Source organism: Mytilus galloprovincialis, chromosome 4 (genome assembly GCF_965363235.1).
Source record: "Mytilus galloprovincialis chromosome 4, xbMytGall1.hap1.1, whole genome shotgun sequence".
Classification (NCBI taxonomy): domain Eukaryota; kingdom Metazoa; phylum Mollusca; class Bivalvia; order Mytilida; family Mytilidae; genus Mytilus; species Mytilus galloprovincialis.
In genome coordinates, this window is record NC_134841.1 from 24,098,438 (window position 1) to 24,108,917 (window position 10,480).

The 10,480-nt window shown below is 34.0% G+C and overlaps 1 long non-coding RNA gene across 1 annotated transcript; it reads right to left on the reverse strand.

Annotated features, from left to right (window-relative positions):
- Positions 1-3,015: 3,015 nt before the first annotated feature.
- Positions 3,016-8,008, reverse strand: LOC143071672 (uncharacterized). The gene is made up of 2 exons (XR_012976945.1): positions 7,783-8,008; positions 3,016-7,330 (listed from the first exon to the last, which is right to left on the reverse strand). It is a non-coding gene; the product is annotated as an uncharacterized LOC143071672 (long non-coding RNA).
- Positions 8,009-10,480: the final 2,472 nt, after the last annotated feature.

Consider the following 10,480-nt stretch of genomic DNA (forward strand, 5'->3'; position numbering starts at 1 on the left):
TTTCCTGGCTTTGCATTAAATAAAAAGAGTCATCAAAACAATTAAAATACATATATAAATGTATAAGATGGTTTATGTTATTCCCAGAGATCTTTGATATCCAGTCTCGTTATAATCGTCTTATCTCACGATAAATCGTAATAAGAATCGTTATTTCGTATTATGTTTAGTATTTTATAGCTTCCTGAGTTAAATGTCTTGTGAAAAAATGCGACATTTACTTTTTTTTCTAATCACCAGTAATAAATTTCACGACTTCCACATATGAAATTATAATCTGTTATCAAAGCATTTCACACTGTATACATTACAATAATTCATGTTTATTTTTATTTTTATTTTTTTTTTAATTTTTTTTCTTCTTCTTCTTTCACCTTTTTCATATTCATATATTTATTACAGAGCATGCCAGTATTTATATTTATGTATTGTTGAATAAGTGTATTATTTTTGTAAAGAGAGACAGATTTGTAAAAGCAAATTGCTTGTTTCTGAATCCTGAATATTATTTCATTTGTATAATATCGTTTCATGATGAATTATCTGAAAAAATATTGTTTAAACTAATCTGTTATCAAAAGAAGTTATTTGGTGGAACGAGAGTGCGAACGATCGAACTATTTGAAATACTATGACAAAGAGTGCTTGCTTACAATGTTATCGTTTTCGACTTTGTTATTATGTTTCTGATGTCCTCGTGGTCTCGTGGTATCATGTTTGCCTCAAGGGAGATAATACATGTATGGGGTTCGAATCACGACCGGGTCAAACCAAAGAATTTAAAATTGGTATTTGTTGTTTATACGCTAAGCACCTGATATTAAGGAGTCAGAGTAAAGACTGGTCAGCTGGGAGTCAGAATAATGTGTCCACGTAAACTGACATGTCTGTCTGCGGTCGGTTACCTTATGAACTACCACATTATAATTAAGATCAGTGTTTCAGTCAGGATAAGCGTTTTGAACTTTTGCTCTGTAGACTGATGGTGTTTACTTTTCCATAATTAAAGTTCGCCAAGATCGAATACAACAAGTCTAATATGTCTTGATTTCATTTATACTTCTATCCTCTCAAGTAAATAAAATGATTGTCAATTTTACACTAAGTTAACCTCGATCGAGAAATTAATCGCAGAAGATTCATTCCTCTGTAAGCAAACGGAAATGCTATTATCCCTGTTGGTATGTATACGTAAATTAAACCCGTTCTTTAATATCCGCCAACCTTGAGCGAGATGTTAGAAATCTTTGAATAAACTCTATGTCAATTACAAATTTTATATTGTCCATTTCTTAATCTTTTTAAGCTGCTTTTAAGAATAGCATAATCACCATGATTGGACTCGCTAACCAATTATGACGGAGAAAACACGTCCGGATCATTGTCTATAACTGTCAAAAGTTCAATGATAAAAGCTATGGTGTCTATAAGTGTAAACAGTATTTTATTATCAATTATACAAATTACAATATCACTTTATATTAACAAATAGGATTAAGAACAAAACAGAAAGTGCGTATATCAATCTGTCTCCATGACAAAAATGGTGTTTTTTTTTACATTGGCTAGAGGTATAGGGGGATGGTTGAGATATTAAAAAAAAACTGTTTAACCCCGCCGCATTTTTGCGCCTGTCTCAAGTCAGGAGCCCTTGGCTTTTGTTAGTCTTGTATGATTTTTAATTTTAGTTTATTTTATTTTTCGGAGTTTAGTATGACGTCCATTATCACTCAACTAATGCATATATTTATTTATGGGCCAGCTGAAGCCCGCCTTCAGGTGCGGGATTTTCTCGCTGTATTGAAGACCCATTGGTGGCCTTCCGGTTTCGGCTGTTTTCTGTTCTTTGGTAAGGTTGTTGTCTCTTTGACATATTCCCCATTTCCATTCTAAATTTTATGTCTATTTGGTAATACATGTAGACTCAAGGTACTATTTAATAGTTTGTGATACATTAAATAGACCCTATCATTATTTATATCATACTATGAGTCATGTTGTCTATCAAGATTCCAGTTCGTCGATATAAAATGAAAAGCAAAACTGTACAATAACGTTTTGTCTCCTTTTTGTATACTGTTTCTGAGCGTCACTGATGAGTCTTATGTAGACGAAACGCGCGTCTGGCGTATAAAAATTATAATCCTGGTACTTTTGATAACTATTTACACCACTGGGTCGATACCACTGCTGGTGGACGTTTCGTCCCCGAGGGTATCACCAGCCCAGTAGTCAGCACTTCGGTGTTGACATGAATATCAGTTATATGGTCATTTTTATAAATTTTCTGTTTACAAAATTTTGAATTTTTCGAAAAACTAAGGATTTTCTTACCCTAGGAGTAGATTACCTTAGCCGTGTTTGGCACAACTATTTGGAATTTTGGGTCCTCAATGCTCTTCAACTTTGTATTTGTTTGGCTTTTTAACTATTTTGATCTGAGCGTCACTGATGAGTCTTGTGTAGACGAAACGCGCGTCTGGCGTATAAAAATTATAATCCTGGTACTTTTGATAACTATCGTTAGAGATATTTAATGTTTTTGTTAACGTTTGTATTTTCATACAGATTGAAGATCCTAAATTTCCTGAACAAATTCGTGTAAAAAGACTACTTAAAAATCGAACACAAAATGCTCTGATGCTGTTTCAACGAAGCTGCCATATAGGACGTGTTTTACGATGCTCATATAGGAAACATCTTATTCCTATGTCATGTAAACAAAATCCTCCTCCGATAAGATATATCCAAGATATGTCTTCCACAAGTCCTAAGATTCTTAGACATTATTATCTTTGGACGCATACTTTGACATGCCCCCTGAAATACAAATGACGTGAAAACGTAGCAACCTGCGAGGTAAAAAAAAAATATCGTATAAGTCAATATTAAGTGAACATTCAAATGAAATAAAAATATAAACTAATTTTCAATTTCTTAGTTTTGATTATCCGTTTTTAGATTATGACGTTCCCTTAATAGGCTGTTTATTCGAGATGGCTTGTAAAACTAAGATTTATTGGCAGTATTGACCACAGCTTTTTATTATTAAACACAAATTTAAATATGTACACATATAGATTCAACGATATATATTGTTCAACTAGATAGATTCATAGATAACTAGATTCATAGATGTATAGATCATTTTTTGGTTACCTCTGGCAACCTACAGATAACTAGATAGATATATATAGATAGATAGATGTATGATCCTGGGATACAGCGATCAACTAACTTAGCTGTTGGATCCTGGGATACAGCGATCCACAAAATGTACTTTTAATATCACTAAAATATAGACAACTGTAATTGTAGTTTATCACACGCAGCGAAGTTGCCTATCACACGCAGCGAAGTTGCCAAACACATTTTTCACTTTTTAACGATCAAATGTTTCTATACAACCAACATCTAACTGACTACTGCAATTTTTGATATCACATGGCAAATCATCAATGGAGAAGAATTTTTCATACTGGAACTCTAACTACTCGTATATACATGTACCTGAAAATAAAAAGAACAAAAGAGCAGTACCCAAACAAAACTAAATGGTTTAACTATTTATATAGTGGAGGGAGGGTGGGTATTTTCAAAATACTTCTCTCTGTAATTACACGTCTGTTCACTTGCAGCTCAAAGTTAAAAAGAACGCTAACGTCAAATTGACGTCACCACTATACATCTTATCGACTACATATGAATTTATAAAGGAAAGCACTGCAACGGCCGAGATTAAAACTTTCCACTAGAATAACCGAATTTATGTATATTACATAAATTCTATTATTCGAGATGGCTTGTAAAACTAAGATTTATTGGCAGTATTGACCACAGCTTTTTATTATTAAACACAAATTTAAATATGTACACATATAGATTCAACGATATATATTGTTCAACTAGATAGATTCATAGATAACTAGATTCATAGATGTATAGATCATTTTTTGGTTACCTCTGGCAACCTACAGATAACTAGATAGATATATATAGATAGATAGATGTATGATCCTGGGATACAGCGATCAACTAACTTAGCTGTTGGATCCTGGGATACAGCGATCCACAAAATGTACTTTTAATATCACTAAAATATAGACAACTGTAACTGTAGTTTATCACACGCAGCGAAGTTGCCAAATTGATTAGGTACGGTATATGTCAAACTCAACCGTACCTGATCAACCGCCACTAAAGTGGGGATGAAGCTGCGATAGGACTGTGGCCAATACTGTTTTAAAATTTCTTAAGATGTACACATACTATATAGTACCAAATGTATCTGGATATGTATAAGAACCAGAACAAATAAACATTTCAAGCGCACCTTGCAAATTATTCAGAAATATGTCATTTCCTAGATCAGTCAAATGAACACCATCTTCCTTTAAAAAAGTACTATTAGGAAGAATATCTGGATACTTTATATAATGCCCCCCATTCTTTAACACGAATGATGCAATGGCACTATTTATCCTAATTCTGCATGCCATCATGCTATCCTGACTTATTGAATGACGCCAATTTGTTCTCGGTAAAATTTGAGACCAGACAATCGAACTATTGGGTAGATAACTTTGTACCTTCTCCAAGGTGGCCTTGATTTCATTCCTTAAAAACCCTAGTTTTGTCTTCCCCAAATCATTTCCAGCAATATGAAGGACAAGATATTTCGGCGCTTTTCATATTTCATCAGTCTTTTTATTGTTGATTCAAATCTTTTAAACCCATGCCACCATACCCTTGCCACCAAATTTTAACTCCTATTCTATGGAGACCTAAATTTACACCACCTGTTCTACTTCTTGCGTGTACAAATGCATTTCTTATCAAAGATGAGCCTACTATCCATACTGACACTTCTTGGCCTACAATTTAATACATGTATGTATTGACATGAAATATTCTAAATTGACCATCAAATTCAACGAAATTTATTCAAAATTGTGGTATTCGTATATAACTTTTGAAAGTATCAGAATTCCAACGACCCATTCCTTTAATTTGCTCATCAGAAAAACCAAGCATAGTTGCTGAAGTAGCACTACCGATTCTAAATGAGTGCGTCCCATACTTTGATTGATCAAAACCAATATACCCCAGGGCTTGTTTTAGAATTCCTGAAAACTGATATCGAGTCATCGGAGAGCCATCAAAGTGGCAATATAATTGACCACTAATTCGAGGTCGAATCTTTAAATATTCTTGCAGTAATTTTACCGGACAAATTCCAACATCTGATTGTCGGGCCACAAAAATTGAAGTCCCTCGACTTAGCTGGTCTGTTTTTGAAGACGCCAAGTATATTTTTATATTATGATTAGTAACCTCCACATTTTCAATTTTTATGGCATGATTAGACCCTTCCCTGCCACATGCAGTTTTCATTTCACCAACTCGCAGAAATGCAAAAAATCCCATTGAAAAAGCACTAGAAAATAAGACAGCTTCATATCTGGAGCTACAAAATGCGGGCAAAATCTTTATAATATTTTTTAACAGATCTAAAGTAATAGGTAATCTACTGTCAGGTCTTTTCAACTTTGACCTTGCCATTCCATCAATCATTTTCCTTACAACAATTAATGGAGACATATCTTCGTAATTATTAATCTTATTAAAAACTGATAGCTGAGATATAACATTTCACCGTAGATGGAGCCATGTCCAAGCAAGACATGTATGCAATGAACTGAGTAATGTGGTTCAATGGTATTGGATAACTATGATCTAAATCAAAACTATCCCTAAATTTAGCCAAAGCATTTAAAGCTCGTTGATAAGCTTGAATTGTATTAAGGAGCAAGCGAACAATTAATTAATCTGTTTGTTTCAGACTCAATATCAAATCTCTGCACTCTTCTGGGTTGTTTTCTGGAACCGACTCGGCCCCGGGTGCTAGTTCCCGGAATCTCTTCAACTGAAAACGAGAAATCGAGTCTGCAATTTCCTTTTTACAACCATCAATATGTTGTGCTTTAAACTGAATATTGTGCTGCATTGTAAAAAGAACAAGGGGGCGAATAAATGCCATCACACGCTTCGATTTGGCAGTTCTTTTATTGATAATGCTAACTAATTCCATATTGTCAATTCGAAATAAAATCTTTCGATTTTGGAAATTTGATGCCCATATAAACATAGCTAAAACAATTGGAACTAACTCTAAAAAAGTAATGTCCCTCATGATTGGCATATTTGACCATGCTTCCGGCCATTTATATTGTGCCCATTTACCATCAAAATATGCACCACAACCTAAATCAGAGTTACCACAGCTGTCAGTGTACAAATGCAACGTTTCATTTTTTATCCACGTGTTTTCTGATAGATAACAATCTCCGTTAAAATGTTCCATAAAAATCAGCCAAATTTTTGCATCTTCTCTGAGATCATTATTTATTCTAATTGAATAAAAAGGCTTTTTATTTTTTATAGACCCTATGACATCATAAAACCTTGACCACTACTGTCTTGAATATTACTATTAGATACATTTAAGGACACATTTGAGATAGTATTCACTGGTTGCATATATAACAACCAAAGCTCATTGTCTATATTACTCCATAAACTGGATGGTTCATGAGCTTTTCTTAGTCTATATTGCTCATCATAATTTTTCCAACCCATACCTTGGTTTCTTTGAGCCCCAAGGCGTATTGTGTGCATGTATTTTAACAATTCCTTAAATCGGTTTACGTGCACAGCACAATAAATATAAATAAAAATGATGAAAGCATCTGTCCACTTTTCAATATTTGTAATTTTTGATTGTTGAGAAATGGGTTGTAAAATGAATTCCCCTTGAGCCCATGTCAACTTTTGTTTGTCAGAACCCGTGTTGACTGATTTATTTAATAGACAAGCTAAATCTATGAATTCCCCTTTCAATATTTTTTCTTTAATTGACTGTGTTACATTTATGCCTAGATTCTCATGAACAATTTCAATTCTATTGGGAATTTGTACATAATCATTATTGGTCACATTACCTGTTTGTGACACAAACTGTGTGTTATCAACAGTTGGCTGGAGGTCTATTGCTCGTCTCGGTTGCCATGGTAACATGTCCGGAATGTGGACGGAGTTGTCCTGATTGCTAGAAAATGTTGGCATCAACATTCTTGTCGTTGATACTGTTGAAGTTGTTGGTATGGCAGCGCCGTCATGTCCAGAATTTGTATAGATAGCCTCAGGCCTTGTAACCGTCATAGATGATTGTACTGACGCCCGTGACGAAACTCCCTTCGACACCACCGGGGTCCTTCTTACTCCAGCTCTCGCTGATGCTGTACGCTTCCTGGTACCTCTTCTCAACATACTGAAACTCACAAATAGATTTATTTATTCATTTATTTTTATTAAATTTATTTATTTACTTATTTAAATGTATTCGTTTTGTTTGTGTGTGTAACCAAAAGTCTTTAATCAATGACAATATATCTTAAAGCTGTAGCCGTTCAAACGATGTATGTATCGTTTTTGTTGAATTGATAGTATGTCGTGTTCTACGAAGTAATTACTTCCGCAGCAGAATCACTGGGTGAATTGTTCACCAAATATAAAGTCACAACAAAAATATCATTTCTTTAACTTAAGTCGTATTGTGATTAAATAATTTTTCTTTTATTTCATATTCGGCATCACGTGGCGGCCACGCCGTTTCGAAATTCAACAATTTCTAACTATTTTACAATTCTTTTTTATTAAAACAATTTTTTTTTGTATTATCCATATATCTCTTTGCCTATTATACATATATAAAATACCAACTTTAATATCCACTATAGCAATTCAACTTGATATTTTCAAAATACTTCTCTCTGTAATTACACGTCTGTTCACTTGCAGCTCAAAGTTAAAAAGAACGCTAACGTCAAATTGACGTCACCACTATACATCTTATCGACTACATATGAATTTATAAAGGAAAGCACTGCAACGGCCGAGATTAAAACTTTCCACTAGAATAACCGAATTTATGTATATTACATAAATTCTATTATATATTTCAACTTGTTTGATTTGCTAATGTATGAAACCACGTTTTGATATTAACAAACAAAATCTCTGTATTACTGACTAATTATTTTTTATATCAATGAAAGATACCTCTGTATTACAGAATAATTATTACACCAGTCTTTTCGATATCACAAATTTGTCAAAACATTTACTAAATTTTATCATCACCACATGGACATCGTGGTAAATATCACTCAACGTGCAGGCAAATTGTACGATCAAGTATTTCACATTCCATCATTTATGGTAACATTCTATACAAAGCACATAGATGTTGTCATTCACCTCAAACGCTAATAAAACATTTAAACAAACTTATGCACAAGGGATGTTATGATAGTTATACATTTGTTAAGTCATCTATGTACCAACGTAACATATATATATGTTTCGAGAAAGGTTTCACATACCAAAACAATATAAAAGGTTTGTACAAAGTAATGTTGTCACAAGTATATGCACAATGGTTTTAATTTTTGTAGACAATTTGAGCTACCAAAACGCTAGCAAACTGTGCTGGTGAAAGATCTACAACTCTTATTTGTATGTTTGGTAAAATATATCTATTTTATCTTCTTTCTCGCTTCGATTTTCTTTTCACTTCAAATATATTAAAATGGTTTACTTCACAAATGTAAACAAATTGAATGTTAAACGAATTTCGAAGTTGTAAAAGGAAAGAAAAAAACATAAGAAAAAGAAATAAGACGAACAGGCAACTAACAATAAACACTGAACTGAAAGTGTTTTGAGAGACACAAACGAAACCAAAAACGAGATTGACTGTACTAACTTAAAGATGCTTCATGAGTAAAAAGTACATTATGATAGTTCAATAGCGGTATGTGACATCTTGCTACTCATTAAAAATAGCGATCTTCTTATACGTCGCATTTGTAGCCATCAACCAAAAACAAACCTTTCTTCTAGCAGGTGTCGTTGGTAACCGTCTGCCATAATCGTATTCTGCTTTCAAAAATGTGATATGTTTAGATCAGACAGTATCGTCTTTTAAATGGTTGCAAATTTTGTAATCCCGTACTTCTTCTTCAACCACTATGGAACCACCGTCATTAGGTAGACTGTCTTGTCACTGTTTGGCGTGCGCTTGCAAACTTAACTAGTCCAAAAATAATTTTAACAAAAATGAAAATTGTTGTGCTATACATAACATATATACATGGTGATAATAAAAAACATGGCACTTAAATAAGATTAATTGTGCATGCAGTAGTCAAGACTTTCTGTGGCGCGTACCAAGGCAAGTAAGGTGTTCCAATTCTTTATTGTACGTGGATAGAAGGACTCTTTCCTGTTGCTGGTCTTGCAAGATAATATTTGGAATGAGTGAGCGTTCATATGTCTTGATTATCTGTCTGATGGTATTAGTTTGTCGACAGCATCAACCCTCACTTCCTCATTTGAGATTTTATATAAGAGGGTTAGCCTAGCATTCTTTCTTTTCTCCTATTGTGTTGGCCATTTTCGTTTGTGTAGCATAGATTCAACTGATGATGTGATGTGGTACCTGTTTGTTACATACCTTGCCGATCTTCGTTGTATCATGTCGAGTTTGTGCTCGGTTTTTTGTAGGTGAGGATCCCAAAATGAACTTGCATATTCAACTGTTGGTCCTACTAAAGCTGTATACTAGTATGCTTTTCCCTTAATCTCATTGTTAGCTATATTTAAGTTTCGTTTAAGGAATCATATTGTTCTGTTCGCTTTCTGACAGACGTTATTTATATGAGCACCCACTTAAGATCAGTTGTTATGGTGACTCCTAGATATTTGGCTGATGATATACGTCAGGTTCTTAGTTGTTGCAATCAAGGATGTTATTATTAAGTATTGGTTCCTTCTGTTTGTTTATTGGCAGAACAACATATTTGTCAGGATGGAACTGCATCATCCATTGTCTTTCCATGTGGCTAGCTAGGTTATTTCGGTCTTCTTGTAGGATGTTGCTTTCTAATAATACAGTGAGTTTTGCAATGGTGTCATCTGCAGATAGCCTCACCGTTGATGAAATATTTTCCGGCATATCATTGATGTAGAAGAGGAAGCGGCTAGGTCAAAGTAAAAATCCCTGTGGGACTCTGGACTCTACATTTTTGAAGTCAGAGACGTCTCCTCTTCAATGACAACCCTTTGTGTACTATCAGAGAGAAGGCCTTTTATCCAAACATTTTTTTTCTTTAATTCCATAATGGTCAAGTTTATGCATTAGGGGGCTGTTGCTTACTTTTTCGAATGCCTTCGAGAAATCCATGATGAGGCAGTCTGTGTGTTGTCCATTATCAAGGTTCTTCGTGATGTCGTCAATGAACTCTTCTTGTTGGGTTTCGCATGAAAATTGTTTTATAAACCATGCTGAATTTTGTAAAGGCTGTTATATCTATCTGCGTGATTCATTATGTGGCTGGTGACAATATGCTCCATAATC